The sequence below is a fragment of the Triticum urartu genome, chromosome 5A (assembly GCF_056163025.1).
Source record: "Triticum urartu cultivar PI428250 chromosome 5A, HENAU_Tu73, whole genome shotgun sequence".
Lineage (NCBI taxonomy): Eukaryota > Viridiplantae > Streptophyta > Magnoliopsida > Poales > Poaceae > Triticum > Triticum urartu.
In genome coordinates, this window is record NC_141877.1 from 344,106,544 (window position 1) to 344,124,666 (window position 18,123).

The following is an 18,123-nucleotide window of genomic DNA, read 5'->3' on the forward strand; positions in this document are numbered from 1 at the left end:
CTTTTAAGGGTGCTTATGAAGTTGCTTCTTTGATTGAAAAGTATGATATTACTCTCTATGAATCTGAAAATCTTGACATACTTAAATATTGCCATGAAAACTATGCTCATAATGTATATGTCAAAGAATTTGTTGAAAGAATGACTGTTGCTTCGGAAGAAAATAATGATATGCATGAATCTATAGATAATTATGATTCCGATGATTTGATTGAAATATCCCTTGATGAACATGATGCTTGCTATTCTTGTGGCCATGATGCCAATATTTATGAAGATGAATTTGCTATAGTTCCTTATGTTAAACATGAGATCGTTGCTATTGCACCCATACTTGATAGTTCCTTCGATGAAAAGCATGATTGCAATGATGTTATCATAAATTCTCTTAATGACAATTGTGTTAATGATATGCAAAACCTCAAGCTCGGGGATGCTAGTTTTGCTATGACTACTATTTGTTATAATGATCATGATTGGGTGATTCTTATTACGAACTTGAAAATTTATTTAAGCCCCATGATGAATATGAGATTGATAATAGTGTTTGCAATATTATTGAAAGTGGGTTTGGAGAGGTTATGACTTTAGTTAGTGTTAATCCCACTATTTTGGAAGAGTGTCAACTTTGCATGCATGTGGATCGTGTTGAAAATATTTTATGTGATAGCTATTTTGTTGAATTTTCTTATGATCCCACATGTAATTATTATGAGAGAGTAAAATATGATTGTAGAAATTTTCATGTTACTAAATTACCTCTCGTTATGATGAGATTGCTATTGTTTCTTTCCGCTTCCTTGCATATGCCAGTTTTTGCTTGCTATGATAATTTTTTGCCTTTAAGATGCCTATGCATAGGAAGTATGTTAGACTTATATGTGTTTATCACGTGTTTCATGATGCTCTCTTTGTGCTTCATTCTTGTCTCTCATGTGAGCATCATTGAAATTATTATGCCTAGCTAGGGGCGTTAAACGATAGCGCTTGCTGGGAGGCAACCCAATTTTATTTTTATTACTTGCTTTTTGTTCCTGTTTAGTAATAAATAATTTATATAGCCTCTGTTTTGTTTGTGTTTTTTGTGTTTAATTAGTGTTTGTGCCAAGTAGAACCGTTGGGAAGACTTAGGGAAAGTCTTTTTGATCTTGCTGTAAAAAACAGAAACTTTAGCGCTCACGAGAATTGCTACCATGTTTTACTGGAGAGTGTTATTTAGTTAATTCTTTTTGAAGATGATTAATAGATAAATTTCTCACGTCCAGAAATTTATTTTAGAATTTTTGGGGTTCCAAAAGTATTCGAAACTTACAGATTACTACAGAATGTTCTGTTTTTGACAGATTCTGTTTCTCGTGTGTTATTTGCTTATTTTGATGAATTTATGGCTAGTAATAGAGTTTATAAACCATAGAAAAGTTGGAATACAGTAGGTTTAACACCAATATAAATAAAGAATGAGTTCATTACAGTACCTTGAAGTGGTGGTTTGTTTTCTTTTACTAACGGAGCTCACGGAGATTTTCTTTTAAGTTTTGTGTTGGGAAGTTTTCAAGTCTTGGGTAAAGATTTCATGGATTATGGAACGAGGACTGGCAAGAGCCTAAGCTTGGGGATGCCCATGGCACCCCAAGGTAAATCCAAGTACACCAAAAATCCTAAGCTTGGGGATGCCCCGGAATGCATCCCCTTTTTTTGTCTTCGTTCATCGGTAACTTTACTTGGAGCTATATTTTTATTCGCCACATGATATGTGTTTTGCTTGGAGTGTCTTGTATGATTTGAGTCTTTGCTTTTTAGTTTACCACAATCATCCTTGCTGTACACACCTTTTGAGAGAGACACACATGAATTGGAATTTATTAGAATACTCTATGTGCTTCACTTATATCTTTTCAGCTATATAATTTTTGCTCTAGTGCTTCACTTATATCTTTTAGAGCACGGCGGTGGTTCTATTTTATAGAAATAATTGATCTCTGATGCTTCACTTATATTATTTTGAGAGTCCTTTAGAACAACATGGCAATTTGCTTTTAGGCATAATAATAACTTTCATACAAGTGCATTGAATACTAAGAGAAGTTTGATACTTGATGATTGTTTTGAGATATGGAGATAGTGATATTAGAGTCATGCTAGTTGAGTAGTTGTGAATTTGAGAAATACTTGTGTTGAAGTTTGTGATTCCCGTAGCCTGCACGTATGGTGAACCGTTATGTGATGAAGTCGGAGCATGATTTATTTATTGATTGCCTTCCTTATGAGTGGCGGTTGGGGACGAGCGATGGTCTTTTCCTACCAATCTATACCCCTAGGAGCATGCGTGTAGTACTTTGTTTTGGTAACTAATAGATTTTTGCAATAAGTATGTGAGTTCTTTATGACTAATGTTGAGTCCATGGATTATATGCACCCTCACCCTTCCACATTTGCTAGACTCTCTAGTACTGCGCAACTTTCGCCGGTACCATAAGCCCACCATATACCTTCCTCAAAACAGCCACCATACCTACCTATTATGGCATTTCCATAGCCATTCCAAGATATATTGCCATGCAACTTCCCATCGTTCCGTTTTCTATGACACGCTTCATCATTGTCATATTGCTTTGGATGATCATGTAGTTGACATCGTATTTGTGGCAAAGCCACCGTTCATAATTCTTTCATACATGTCACTCTTGATTCATTGCATATCCTGGTACACCGCCGGAGGCATTCACATAAGAGTCATATTTTGTTCTAAGTATTGAGTTGTAATTCTTGAGTTGTAAGTAAAAAGAAGTGTGATGATCATCATTATTAGAGCATTGTCCCAGTGAGGAAAGGATGATGGAGACTAGGATTCCCCCACAAGTCGGGATGAGACTCCGGACGAAAAAAAAAGAAAAAAAAAGAGGCCAAAAAGAAAAGAAAAAAGAAGGCCCAAATAAAAAAATGAAATGAGAGAAAAACAGAGAAGGGACAATGTTACTATCCTTTTTCCACACTTGTGCTTCAAAGTAGCACCATGATCTTCATGATATAGAGTCTCTTATGTTGTCACTTTCATAAACTAGTGGGAATTTTACATTATAGAACTTGGCTTGTATATTCCAATGATGGGCTTCCTCAAATTTCCCTAGGTCTTCGTGAGCAAGCAAGTTGGATGCACACCCACTTAGATTATTTTGTGAGCTTTCATACACTTATCGCTCTAGTGCATCCGTTGCATGCCAATCCCTACTCACTCACATTGATATCTATTAATGGGCATCTCCATAGCCCGTTGATACGCCTAGTTGATGTGAGACTATCTTCTCCTTTTTTGTCTTCTCCACAACCACCATTCTATTCCACCATAGTGCTATATCCATGGCTCACGCTCATATATTGCGTGAAGATTGAAAAAGTTTGAGAACATCAAAAGTATGAAACAATTTCTTGGCTTGTCATCGGGGTTGTGCATGATTTAATATTTTGTGTGATGAAGATAGAGCATAGACACACTATATGATTTTGTAGGGATAACTTTCTTTGGCCATGTTATTTTGAGAAGACATGATTGCTTAGTTAGTATGCTTGAAGTATTATTATTTCTATGTCAATCTTAAACTTTTATCTTGAGTCTTTCGGATCTGAACATTTGTGCCACAATAAAGAAAAATTACATTGAGAAATATGTTAGGAAGCATTCCACATCAAAAATTCTATTTTTATCATTTACCTACTCGAGGACGAACAGGAATTAAGCTTGGGGATGCTGATACGTCTCCAACGTATCTATAATTTTTGATTGTTCCATGCTATTATATTATCTGTTTTGGATGTTAATGGGCTTATTTTTACACTTTTATATTATTTTTGGGACTAACCTATTAACCAGAGGCCCAGCCCAAATTGTTGTTTTTTGCCTATTTTAGGGTTTCACCGAAAAGGAATATCAAACGGAGTCCAAACGGAATGAAACCTTCAGGAGCATTATTTTTGGAACAAACGTGATCCAGGAGACTTGGAGTGGACGTCAAGAAACAATCGAGGAGGCCACGAGGCAGGGGGGCGCGCCCTCCACCCTCGTGGGCCCCTCGTTGCTCCACCGACCTACTTCTTCCTCCTATATATATCCATATACCCTGAGAACATTTAGGAGCACCACGAAACCCTATTTCCACCATTGCAACCTTCTGTACCCAAGAGATCCCATCTTGGGGCCTTTTCCGGAGCTTTGCCGGAGGGGGCATCGATCACGGAGGGCCTCTACATCAACTCCATGGCCCCTCCGATGATGTGTGAGTAGTTTATTTCATACCTTCGGATCCATAGCTAGTAGCTAGATGGCTTCTTCTCTCTCTTTGGATCTCAATACAAAGTTCTCCTCGATTCTCTTGGAGAGCTATTCGATGTAATCTTGTTTTGCGGTGTGTTTGTCGAGATCCGATGAATTGTGGGTTTATGATCAAGTTTATCTATGAACAATATTTGAATATTGTCTGAATTCTTTTATGTATGATTGGTTTATCTTTGCAAGTCTCTTCGAATTATTAGTTTGGTTTGGCCTACTAGATTAATCTTTCTTACAATGGGAGAAGTGCTTAGGTTTGGGTTCAATCTTGCGGTGCTCGATCCCAGTGAAAGAAAGGGAAATGACACGTATTGTATTGTTGCTATCGAGGATAAAAAGATGGGGTTTACATCATATTGCATGAGTTTATCCCTCTACATCATGTCATCTTGCTTAAGGCGTTACGCTGTTCTTATGAACTTAATACTCTAGATGCATGCTGGATAGCGATCGATGTGTGGAGTAATAGTAGTACATGCAGAATCGTTTCGGTCTACTTATCGCGGATGTGATGCCTATATACATGATCATGCCTAGATATTCTCATAATTATTCACTTTTCTATCAATTGCTCGACAGTAATTTGTTCACCCACCGTAATACTTATGCTATCTTGAGAGAAGCCACTAGTGAAACCTATGGCCCCCGGGTCTATTCTCCATCATATAAGTTTCCCATCTACTTTATTTTGCTCTCTTTTACTTTCAATCTATATCATAAAAATACCAAAAATATTTATCTTATTATCATCTCTATCAGATCTCACTCTTGCAAGTGGCCGTGAAGGGACTGACAACCCCTTTATTGTGTTGGTTGAGAGGTTCTTATTTGTTTGTGTAGGTATGAGGTGACTCGCGCGTGGTCTCCTACTGGATGGATACCTTGGTTCTCAAAAACTGAGGAAATACTTACGCTGCTTTACTCCACCACCCTTTCCTCTTTAAGGGAAAACCAATGCAGTGCTCAAGAGGTAGCAATGAGCTCCTGAATGTGTGGAGCATACCCACAGCTTCTCTTCTGATCAGCAGCTGTCCTCTTGATTGTTTCTACAATCGAACTCATAACCTTGAACTTGTGAGGGACATCAAAACATTGTAGCGGGTTGATGGAATGCCCTCTGATCATCTTGTGATCTCCTGACTTGGGTAGCAATGTGTGCCTTAAGATCCAGGTGATGGTAGGCAGACCAGACAACAGGAAATGTACAGATCCAAGCTTGTGAGTCTCCAAAGCTTTGTCTGGGATCTCCTTGTACATGTTAGCCATGGAGTTGTGGTCTTTCTTTTGCTTGGCATACACATCCAAGTCATATTCATGTTCTTCGGGGGCATTGATTAGCTTGGCCCATTCTTCAATAGTGGATTGGTACCTTGTACCCTTAGACATCCATACTATCCTTCCATCTAGATAGAAGTGGGCAGTGGAGTAAAACTGCATGATCAGCTCATCATTCCATTTGGTGAGCTTCTGTCCGACAAATTCATCTACTCCACATGCCTTGAAGCTGTCATAAACTCCTGGGAAGTGATCTTCATTCTCCTTGATGTATTCCCAATCAACCCATTTCATGTCACAGACAATGGGCTTCTTGTCAAGCAAAATCGTCTTATAGAAGTCTTATTGTTCCTTTGTATGAAACCTGTAGTCAACTGCAGTCCTCCTCCTAACAGCATAAGTATTAGACTATCTCCACAATCTCAGGCCAGCATCCTTTTTGTTGTGCATGTCCTCAGCGACTGGATGAGCATCATTATGGTCAGGAATTTTGGGCTTCAACTTCCTCAAAACAAGTGAATCATCTTCCTCTTCTTCAGCTTCGGGCACTGGGGCCTTGTTCTTCTCCTCAGCAGGTATACTTCTGCCATTCCTCTTGGGTGCAGAAGGCTTCTGAGAAGCAGCCTTGGGAGAAGATTTGGGCTTAGATGGAGTAGCCCCTGATTTGATAGCATCTCCCATGAGCTTCTGAGACTTGGGAGCTGGAGCAGCATCCTCTCCCTCTTCCTCTTCCTCTTCCTCTTCTTCTGGATCTCTCATAATGGAGGATCTACCAAGCACTCTGGTAGTGGTCTTCTTGACCCTTTCCTTCCTCTTCTTTCCTTCTCCAACCCTCTCTAGTTGGCTTGGAGGTTTCAGCAGTTGAGGCTCTAACCTTTAAGGTTGGCACCCTCTTGGTAGGGGCCTTCTTGTGCAAGCCAGGCTTAGTTGTGGCAGCTGGCCCATATTGTTTCTTCAGCACCTTCTTCTTGGAGCTGACTTCCTCCTCAATAGCCGCATAGTCCTCATCTTCTGAATCTGAGGTTTTCTTCTTCCTTGACCTGGTGGCTGCTTTGGGCAAGTTACTTGGTGTGCTCCTGCTGCCATCATCAGAACTGCTAGAGGGACTAGTGCCCTCACTCAATTGCACTTGTTCTTCAAACCTGTTCTGACTGTCACTTAGATCAGACATCTCTGCAAACTTACTGACAGCAGACCTTGTGAATAGATATAGATGAGGTAGAGTGGATGAGCATCACAAAGTGCAGAGTTTTTGCAAAACGGATGACTTAAAAACTTAGTTTTAGTTCTCCACAGAAAGCATTTTGGAGCTACCGATTTGTAAACTCGGTGATACCGAAGCAGATTTTTGAACCTAAACTAGTGAACTCGGTCAGACCGAGTCATAGTTCAGTGGCACCGAGACTGCTAGGGTTTCACAAAGAGTCAAACTTGGTCACACCGGTTTGCAATTTTCATTCAGACCGAAAATGCATGTGCTATGGCCTAAGCCAAATCGGTGAGACCGATTTCTACAATTCGGTCAGTCCGAGATGAGTCCAGCGGAGACCTAACCCTAAATTCCAATCTAATCTAAAGGAAGTTTTCAGTGGATGGATTGTTTGCATATGTGGTCATGATCATGGCAAAGTAATGTGCTACGAATCAGAGTTAAAAGAATAGCACAAAGGATCAAACTCGTACCCTAGTTCGGCGGAGTTCGCTACGGCGGCAACGGAGGGGCAGAATTCCATTGACGGTGATGGAAACCAGCGGCGGGAGGTCGCTGGCAGCGAGAAGACGATCCGGAGACCCGAGGCGGCAGAGCAGGATACGCGTGGGCTGAGAGGTTTCAAAGAAATTTCCAAAAACTCACCCATGGGTTTATATATCCCGACCCTGTCGATGTGACCGAGTGGAACAACTTGGTGGCACCGAGATGCAGAATCGCAAGCGGTTACTACAACTCGGTGTGACCAAAAAGTCCAAATCGGTTGCACCGAGATTGAAAACCTAGATCAACTTAGTGACCTCGGTGTGACCGAAATGAATGACTCGGTCATACCGAAATGCACAAAGAGGTTTTGGAACTTTAAGTCTATGATGAATCGGGGACTCCAGGTGCTCCTCACATAAAGTGGTTCGAATCTGACTTGATCAAACTTTGTGATGTAGCATGAATAGAGTTTGAGACGAGAAAAGCATAGATAGCTAGAGGGAGTTCTTAGGCATTCTTGTTCATCCATTTGGCAAAAGAGAAAAGCCAAAAAATCAAACCAACAAATCGATGTCCTCGAATGAGTAAAATATGCATCCAACATGCTCACACAATAAAATGACAAATGAAATATGTGACAAAGCATGCACAATCACTCTAGCATCTATCAAGCAATTTGGCGATGACTAGGTCATCTATATATGAGTATATTAACTTAGGAATCAAATGAGAACATTTGATCATAGGTCATACTCATCGTTTAGAACGGATAAGATTTGGAGGAAAAAAACTCTTCTTCGGTCTTCAGATGTTGAGAATGATGATTACATCCACCACCATGGATTTTTAGGTACTCCAGAATGAAGAATAGAAAGGTTGAGCCAATGATGAAAAGTATTTGCCAGATCTTGGAGAAATACATATGACTGACGATAATTCATTCTTACGTCAAATTTTGAAAAGAATTTGTGACTAGCTCCGGAGGATAGAGGAGTCAGGTAAGATCCTTGGAAAAGACATGTGGGTTAGGGCCCACTCAACAGAAACACCGTTGAACAGATTGCTTGAAAAGAGAGATTGCACTGGTTGATTTAAATGGCTTGAATGAGCTAACATCCTCAAAAGAACTTGAGCTAATTGAGAATGGAAACTTGAATCTTCTGAGATATCTTCAGTACTCTGGAACAATTGAATAGTGAGAGGTGAAAGATTAAGAGGTGCACCGGCATGAGAAAGCATTAGAACCGAGCAAAGGATATGATCGACAAAGCTTGAATTGAATCCACCGGAGAAGAAAAGAGAACGAAGAATGATGAACTTGAAGCTTCGTTAGTATCTTCCTGAGAATCACCGGATAAGAACATTGACGGAAAAGAATGGAGAGACTTCACATCCATAAAATGGATACTTGATTCAGAAATATGAGTCCTTGAAGAAAAAGGGGTGGGTGGGCGGGAAAACAAGGCAACTTCGGGACAGATGAGACGAAGAACATTGGGAAAAAACTGAGAGGTGATCTTGCGGATGTTGAAATGATCGGATCCACTTGACGAAAAACACACCGGTAGGAAATAGAATTGAGATGACAACCATGATGATCAGGAAGGATTAATATTCCCATAGAAATATGAGAACACCGCTTAGGAAAGGTATGGAATCAACACTTGACATTGAAGCAACTCGAATACCACAAACCAAAATAAAATAAAGGATTGGCTTGCAGAATAAGCCGGAACAAACATATGATAGATCTCATATCGTATCATGTGTTTGTTGGAAAGATATCCTAGGAGCTACTTGAATTCCCACTTATAAACCCCCGAAACTTTCTGGTTATGCAATCAGGTGTTGGGGATACCGGGGAAGCATAATATCTCACCCAAAACTAGCAAATCCTACATCTAGCTGTATCCATCCTTCAACACATAACCAAGAAACCTTTGGAAATCATTTACCTCAACCTTCGAAAAGCATCCGTTATACGAGTTATGGCAATACTCCCGAACTCCCACCCCAGTACTGGGTGGCGTCGAGGTTATCTCACCAACAACTGCATAAAAGAGATTTTTGATGTCGGCGAACTCAGGTATTCCAGAACTGCAACGATAAAATTGTGACGACAACACCTCGGAGCTCAACTTCCCGGGACACTGCCACAACCCCTAAATGTCAGGAGGCACCAAGAACAATGTTCTTGTCACAAGACTATCGGAACGATTCCAAGATACCCGCGTGATCCTAAAAAAATTCGTGAAATTTGAGGAGAGAAGAGTCAAAACTCTACATCAGAAGGCCTCACCAAAGCGACGAAGGGACCGAGAAGTAAAAAGAATCCTACTCTCCGATATATATAATCCTAAGACTCAAAACATTTTATTCTAGACTCAACAACGTCAGCGATTCGATCAAGCAGGGGGCTCCTAAGTCGGAGATGGCTCTGATTACCAACTTGTAACACCCACAATGTGGCTATATATCCCACGTGTCGGGGCACGACTTAGAGGCATAGCCGCATGGTAGGCATGTCGCAAGAGGGGTAATCTTTACACATCCCATGTACTGAATAAGAAAGGGATAAAGAGTTGGCTTACAATCGCCACTTCACACAAATACAAGTTAAACATACATCATCCAGAATACAATCAAGGTCCGACTATGGAACCAAAATAAAGGAAGACAACCCCAATTGCTAGATCCCCGATCGTCCCAACTGGTCTCCACTACTGATCAACTGGAAACGAAACAACACAACAAACACGAGCTTCATCAAGCTCCCACTTGAGTTCGGTTGCGTCACCTGCATTGGTATCGTCGGCACCTGCAACTGTTTGGAAGTATCTATGAGCCACTAGGACTCAGCAATCTCACACCCGCGAGATCAAGACTATTTAAGCTTATGGGTAGGAAAGGGTAGTGAGGTGGAGCTGCAGCAAGCACTAAGCATATATGGTGGCTAACATACGCAAATAAGAGCGAGAAGAGAGCAATGCACGGTCGTGAAGTAGAAGTGATCAAGAAGTGATCCTGAAACTACTTACGTTCAAGCATAACACAAGAACCGTGTTCACTTCCCGGACTCCGCCGAGAAGAGACCATCACGGCTACACACGCGGTTGATGCGTTTTAATTAAGTTAAGTGTCAAGTTTTCTACAACCGGACATTAACAAATTCCCATCTGCCTATAACTGCGGGCACGGCTTTCGAAAGTTCAAAACCCTGCAGGGGCGTCCCAACTTAGCCCATCACAAGCTCTCACGGTCAACGAAGGATATTCCTTCTCCCAGGAAGACCCGATCAGACTCAGAATCCCGGTTACAAGACATTTCGACAATGGTAAAACAAGACCAGCAAGACCGCCCGATGCACTGACATCCCGATAGGAGCTGCACATATCTCATTCTCAGGGCAACACTGGATGAACACTATGTACAACTAAAACCAACCCTCAAGTTTCCCTGAGGTGGCACTGCAAGTGGCTCTGTTTTGGACCAACACTTAAAGAAGCACTGGCCCGGGGGGTTAAAATAAAGATGACCCTCGGGAGCGCGACTCCCAAGGGAAAAGTAGGTGGTGGTGAGGTAAATGGTAAAACCAAGGTTGGGCCTTTCTGGAGGAGTTTTATTCAAAGCGAACTGTCAAGGGGTCCCCATAACACCCAACCATGTAAGGAACTCAAAATCAAGGAACATAGCACCGGTATGACGGAAACTAGGGCGGCAAGAATGGAACAAAACACCAGGCATAAGGCTGAGCCTTCCACCCTTTACCAAGTATATAGATGCATTAATTAAATAAGAGATATTGTGATATCCCAACATATCCATTTTCCAACATGGAACAAACTTCATCTTCACCTGCAACTAGCAACGCTATAAGAGGGGCTGAGCAAAAGCGGTAACATAGACAAACAACGGTTTGCTAGGAAAGGTGGGTTAGAGGCTGACATGGAAAAATGGGAGGCATGATATAGCAAGTGGTAGGTATTGCGGCATAGCAATAGAGCGAACAACTAGCCAGCAAAGATAGAAGTGATTTCAAGGGTATGGTCATCTTGCCTGATATCCTGCAAGGAAGAAGAACGAGTCCATGAAGAAGACAAATGGACGAAGTCGAACAAATCCTCACAAACGCGACGTTATCGGAACTAACCCGAAGAAGCAATACCGAAAAGAAGCAAACAACATAGTAAACAACCAAGCATAAACATGGCATGATGCATAATCAAGTATTTTGCATGTCCGGTTTAATGAAACATGGCATGGCAAAGTGCACAAGCAAAACTACAAGTTAAGTGGAGCTCAATATGCAACGAGTTGCATATTTTGCATATTGACAAAACACCACAACAATTATTTAGTTCTCTCCCATTTAAGTACTCAACAACATTAAATGTTTGTTAGCATGGCAAGGGGTGAAGCAAATGAAAACTACCTATCTAGGCAAGTTTAAATGAGGCCGGAACAACAAACAACAAGTCCGGAAACTCCTCATGTGCATATTTTAGGTTTGGTACTGTTCTGCCCTAAACCATATTTTAGAGTTGTTAAACATGCAAAGTACTCCCACCATGTTAAACTAGGCATTTTTCTACCCCATTTACATATAAAGTTTATTAAAAACCGAGCTACGGTTATTAAGTTATGAATCAAAACATTTTAACAAGTTGTTTAAGCAAATTTAATCAAACAGCAGTTTAAACATTTTAAACATAGATGAAAGTTGCAAATTATTAACCTACACAAAATTCTAAGCAAGTTTCATATAATAAGTTTTTACATGTGATGCATGGTTGGTGAGTTATTAAATACATGTACTAGAAGGGGTTTTCTGTAAAACTGCGTTCTCTGGATTAAAAGGAAAATCGTTCTGGAGAAAAAAACATGAAACAGGCCAAAACTGGTCAGCCCAACAGAAGGAAAAAAAGGAGGCGTTGGGGGTGTCCTCACCTAGTGGGCCTCGGCCCGGCTTGGCAGAGGAGGCCAGCGGCACTGGGCCTTGCGCGGCACAAGGGAGCGGTAGGGCCGGCTGGCCCACGCGTGGTGTAGATCTGGCGATCAACTAGACTGGGTCAACAAAGACGATAAGGAGCGGGGTCAATCGAGCTCCTCTGCTTGATGCGTGCAGAGCGAACAGAGGTCGCCGGTGGCTGCTAGAACTTGGTGAAGGGCGACGCGATGGGCAGCGGTGGCGGACCAAGGCAAAGTAGGGGAGGTCCGGCAGAGGACGCAGAACCCGGGCGGCGCGATGTGAGGCTCCCAGCGGCGGCTGGTGCTGCAAGGGGACGGGTGTCCATGGAGCTCACTCCTTCTGGTTCGGTGAGGTACGACAAGGCGGCGTGGTTCAAAGACTTGCGAAGCAGACGAGTTCTGGCCGGTCGGGATCCCATTGGGATGCGGTAGGGCGAGGTTGGAGCTCCTAGACGGCAAGGACTTGGCATTCGAATCCACCGGATCGAGACGAGGCGAGGGCGGCGCCATGGATGAAGTGGACCTTCTCCTTGTTCAAAAGAGGAGAGGGAAGAGCAGGGGAGGTCAGAGGGCATAAAGGAGAGAATCAAGGGCGCGCGGCGGCCGGGGTCTCACCGGCGAGGTCCGGCATGAGACGAAGCGGACAGAAGGCTGCAAGGAGCTCCCCGGGAGGCGTCGGTCATGGCGGCTACAAAGCTTCATTTGACGCCATGGTGCACAAGCCTCCTGATTCGGTGCTCCGGCGAGGTTTCTGCAGGGCCAAAGGCCGATGGGGATGCAGGCGCTGGTGTTTCTCGCGGCGGCGCACGGGAAGCACGAGAGGAAGCAGGGGTTACGGCTCCTGCTTGCTGCGCGGGGAAGCACCGACGAGAATGAGATGCTCGGGGAAGAACGAGCAGAGGAGGGCGGTTGTGGATGGAGGAGGAGGCGATGTGGCGCTGGTCGATTGGATCGATCCGATCTGGGAGCGTCTTGTATGATTTGAGTCTTTGCTTTTTAGTTTACCACAATCATCCTTGCTGTACACACCTTTTGAGAGAGACACACATGAATTAGAATTTATTAGAATACTCTATGTGCTTTGCTTATATCTTTTGAGCTATATAGTTTTTGCTCTAGTGCTTCACTTATATCTTTTAGAGCATGGTGGTGGTTTTATTTTATAGAAATAATTGATCTCTCATGCTTCACTTATATTATTTTGAGAGTCCTTTAGAACAACATGGCAATTTTCTTTTAGGCATAATAAAAACTTTCATATAAGTGCATTGAATACTACGAGAAGTTTGATACTTGATGATTGTTTTGAGATACGGAAATGGTGATATTAAAGTCATGCTAGTTGAGTAGTTGTGAATTTGAGAAATACTTGTGTTGAAGTTTGTGATTCCGGTAGCATGCACGTATGGTGAACCGTTATGTGATGAAGTCGGAGCATGATTTATTTATTGATTGCCTTCATTATGAGTGGCGGTCGGGGACAAGTGATGGTCTTTTCCTACCAATCTATCCCCCTAGGAGCATGCGCGTGGTACTTTATTTCGATAACTAATAGATTTTTGCAATAAGTATGTGAGTTCTTTATGACTAATGTTGAGTCCATGGATTATACGCACCCTCACCTTTCCACATTTGCTAGCCTCTCTAGTACCGCGCAACTTTCGCCGGTACCATAAACCCACCATATACCTTCCTCAAAGCAGCCACCATACCTACCTATCATGGCATTTCCATAGCCATTCCAAGATATATTGCCATGCAACTTTCCACTATTCTGTTTACTATGACACTCTTCATCATTGTCATATTGCTTTGCATGATCATGTAGTTGATATCGTATTTGTGGCAAAGCCACCGTTCATAATTTTTTCATACATGTCACTATTGATTCATTGCATATCCCGGTACACCGCCGGAGGCATTCACATAGAGTCATATTTTGTTCTAAGTATTGAGTTGTAATTCTTGAGTTGTAAGTAAAAAGAAGTGTGATGATCATCATTATTAGAGCATTGTCCCAGTGAGGAAAGGATGACAGAGACTATGATTCCCCCACAAGTCGGGATGAGACTCCGGACGAAAAATATAAAAAATAAAAAAGGAAAAGAGGCCAACAAAAATAAAGGTGTCCCAAATAAAAAATGAGAGAAAAAGAGAGAAGGGACAATGTTACTATCCTTTTTCCACACTTGTGCTTCAAAGTAGCACCATGATCTTCATGATAGAGAGTCTCCTATGTTGTCACTTTCATAAACTAGTGGGAATTTTACATTATAGAACTTGGCTTGTATATAACAATGATGGGCTTCCCCAAATTGCCCTAGGTCTTCGTGAGCAAGCAAGTTGGATGCACACCCACTTAGTTTCTTTGGTTGAGCTTTCATACACTTATAGCTCTAGTGCATCCGTTGCATGGCAATCCCTACTCACTCACATTGATATATATTGATGGGAATCTCCATAGCCCGTTGATACTCCTAGTTGATGTGAGACTATCTTCTCCCTTTTGTCTTCTCCACAACCACCATTCTATTCCACCATAGTGCTATATTCACGGCTCATGCTCATATATTGCGTGAAGATTGAAAAAATTTGAGAACATCAAAAGTATGAAACAATTGCTTGGCTTGTCATCGGGGTTGTGCATGATTTAATATTTTGTGTGATGTGAAGGAAATATGCCCTAGAGGCAATAATAAAGTTATTATTTATTTCCTTATATCATGATAAAAGTTTATTATTCATGCTAGAATTGTATTAACCGGAAACATAATACATGTGTGAATACATAGACAAACAGAGTGTCACTAGTATGCCTCTACTTGACTAGCTCGTTAATGAAAGATGGTTATGTTTCCTAACCATGGACAAAGAGTTGTCATTTGATTAACAGGATCACATCATTAGTTGAATGATCTGATTGACATGACCCATTCCATTAGCTTAGCACCCGATCGTTTAGTATGTTGCTATTGCTTTCTTCATGACTTATACATGTTCCTATGACTATGAGATTATGCAACTCCCGTTTGCCGGAGGAACACTTTGTGTGCTACCAAACGTCACAACGTAACTGGGTGATTATAAAGGAGCTCTACAGGTGTCTCCAAAGGTACATGTTGGGTTGGCGTATTTTGAGATTAGGATTTGTCACTCCAATTGTCGGAGAGGTATCTCTGGGCCCTCTCGGTAATGCACATCACTGAAGCCTTGCAAGCATTGCAACTAATGAGTTAGTTGTGGGATGATGTATTACGGAACGAGTAAAGAGACTTGCCGGTAACGAGATTGAACTAGGTATTGGATACCGACGATCGAATCTCGGGCAAGTAACATACCGATGACAAAGGGAACAACGTATGTTGTTATGCGGTCTGACCGATAAAAGATCTTCGTAGAATATGTAGGAGCCAATATGAGCATCCAGGTTCCGCTATTGGTTATTGACCGGAGACGTGTCTCGGTCATGTCTACATTGTTCTCGAACCCGTAGGGTCCGCACGCTTAAGGTTACGATGACAGTTATATTATGAGTTTATGCATTTTGATGTACCGAAGTTTGTTCGGAGTCCCGGATGTGATAACGGACATGACGAGGAGTCTCGAAATGGTCGAGACATAAAGATTGATATATTGGAAGCCTATATTTGGATATCGGAAGCGTTCCGGGTGAAATCGGGATTTTACCGGATTACCGGGAGGTTACCGGAACCCCCCGGGAGGTATATGGGCCTTAGTGGGCCTTAGTGGAAGAGAGGAGAGGTGGCCAGAGATGGGCCACGCGCCCCTCCCCCCTTTTGGTCCGAATAGGACAAGGAGAGGGGGCCGGCCCCCCTTCCTCCTCTCTCTCCTCTTTTCCCCCCTCCGTAAATCCTATTCCAACTAGGAAAGGGGGGAGTCCTACTCCCGGAAGGAGTAGGACTCCTCCTGGCGCGCCACCTCTTGGCCGGCCAGCCCCCCTTTGAGCCTTTATATACGGAGGCACGGGGCACCCCTAGAGACACAAGTTGATCCACGTGATCATATTCTTAGCCGTGTGCGGTGCCCCCTTCCACCATAGTCCTCGATAATATTGTAGCGGTGCTTAGGCGAAGCCCTGCGACGGTAGTACATCAAGATCGTCACCACACCGTCGTGCTAACGGAACTCTTCCCCGACACTTTGCTGGATCGGAGTCCGGGGATTGTCATCGAGCTGAACGTGTGCTAGAACTCGGAGGTGCCGTAGTTTCGGTGCTTGATCGGTCGGGCCGTGGAGACGTACGACTACATCAACCAAGTTAACACTTCCGTTGTCGATCTACAAGGGTACGTAGATCACACTCTCCCCCTCTCGTTGCTATGCATCAGCATGATTTTGCGTGTGCATAGGAAATTTTTTGAAATTACTACGAAACCCATCAGTGGCATCAGAGCCTAGGTTTTATGTGTTGATGTTATATGCACGAGTAGAACACAAGTGAGTTGTGGGCGATATAAGTCATACTTCTTACCAGCATGTCATACTTTGGTTTGGCGGTATTGTTGGACGAAGCGGCCCGGACCGACATTACGCGTACGCTTACGCGAGACCGGTTCTCCCGACGTGCTTTGCACAAAGGTGGCTAGCGGGTGACAGTTTCTCCAACTTTAGTTGAACCGAGTGTGGCTACGCCTGGTCCTTGCGAAGGTTAAAACAGCACCAACTTGACAAACTATCGTTGTGGTTTTGATGCGTAGGTAAGATTGGTTCTTGCTTAAGCCCGTAGCAGCCACGTAAAACTTGCAACAACAAAGTAGAGGACGTCTAACTTGTTTTTGCAGGGCATGTTGTGATGTGATATGGTCAAGACATGATGCTAAATTTTATTGTATGAGATGATCATGTTTTGTAACCGAGTTATCGGCAACTGGCAGGAGCCATATGGTTGTCGCTTTATTGTATGCAATGCAATCGCGCTGTAATGCTTTACTTTATCACTAAGCGGTAGCGATAGTCGTGGAAGCATGAGATTGGCGAGACGACAATGATGCTACGATGGAGATCAAGGTGTCGCGCCGGTGACGATGGTGATCACGACGGTGCTTCTAGGATGGAGATCACAAGCACAAGATGATGATGGCCATATCATATCACTTATATTGATTGCATGTGATGTTTATCTTTTATGCATCTTATCTTGCTTTGATTGACGGTAGCATTATAAGATGATCTCTCACTAATTATCAAGAAGTGTTCTCCCTGAATATGCACCGTTGCAAAAGTTCTTCGTGCTGAGACACCACGTGATGATCGGGTGTGATAGGCTCTACGTTCAAATACAACGGGTGCAAAACAGTTGCACACGTAGAATACTCAAGTTATACTTGACGAGCCAAGCATATACAGATATGGCCTCGGAACACGAAGATCGAAAGGTCGAGCATGAATCATATAGTAGATATGATCAACATAGTGATGTTCACCAATGAAACTACTCCATCTCACGTGATGATCGGACATGGTTTAGTTGACTTGGATCACGTAATCACTTAGAGGATTAGAGGGATGTCTATCTAAGTGGGAGTTCTTTAAGTAATATGATTAATTGAACCTAAATTTATCATGAACTTAGTACCTGATAGTATCTTGCTTATGTATGTTTGATTGTAGATAGATGGCCCGTGTTGTTGTTCCGTTGAATTTTAATGCGTTCCTTGAGAAAGCAAAGTTGAAAGATGATGGTAGCAATTACACGGACTGGGTCCGTAACTTGAGGATTATCCTCATTGCTGCACAGAAGAATTACGTCCTGGAAGCACCGCTGGGTGCCTGGCCTGCTGCTGGAGCAACACCAGATGTTATGAACGTCTGGCAGAGCAAAGCTGATGACTACTCGATAG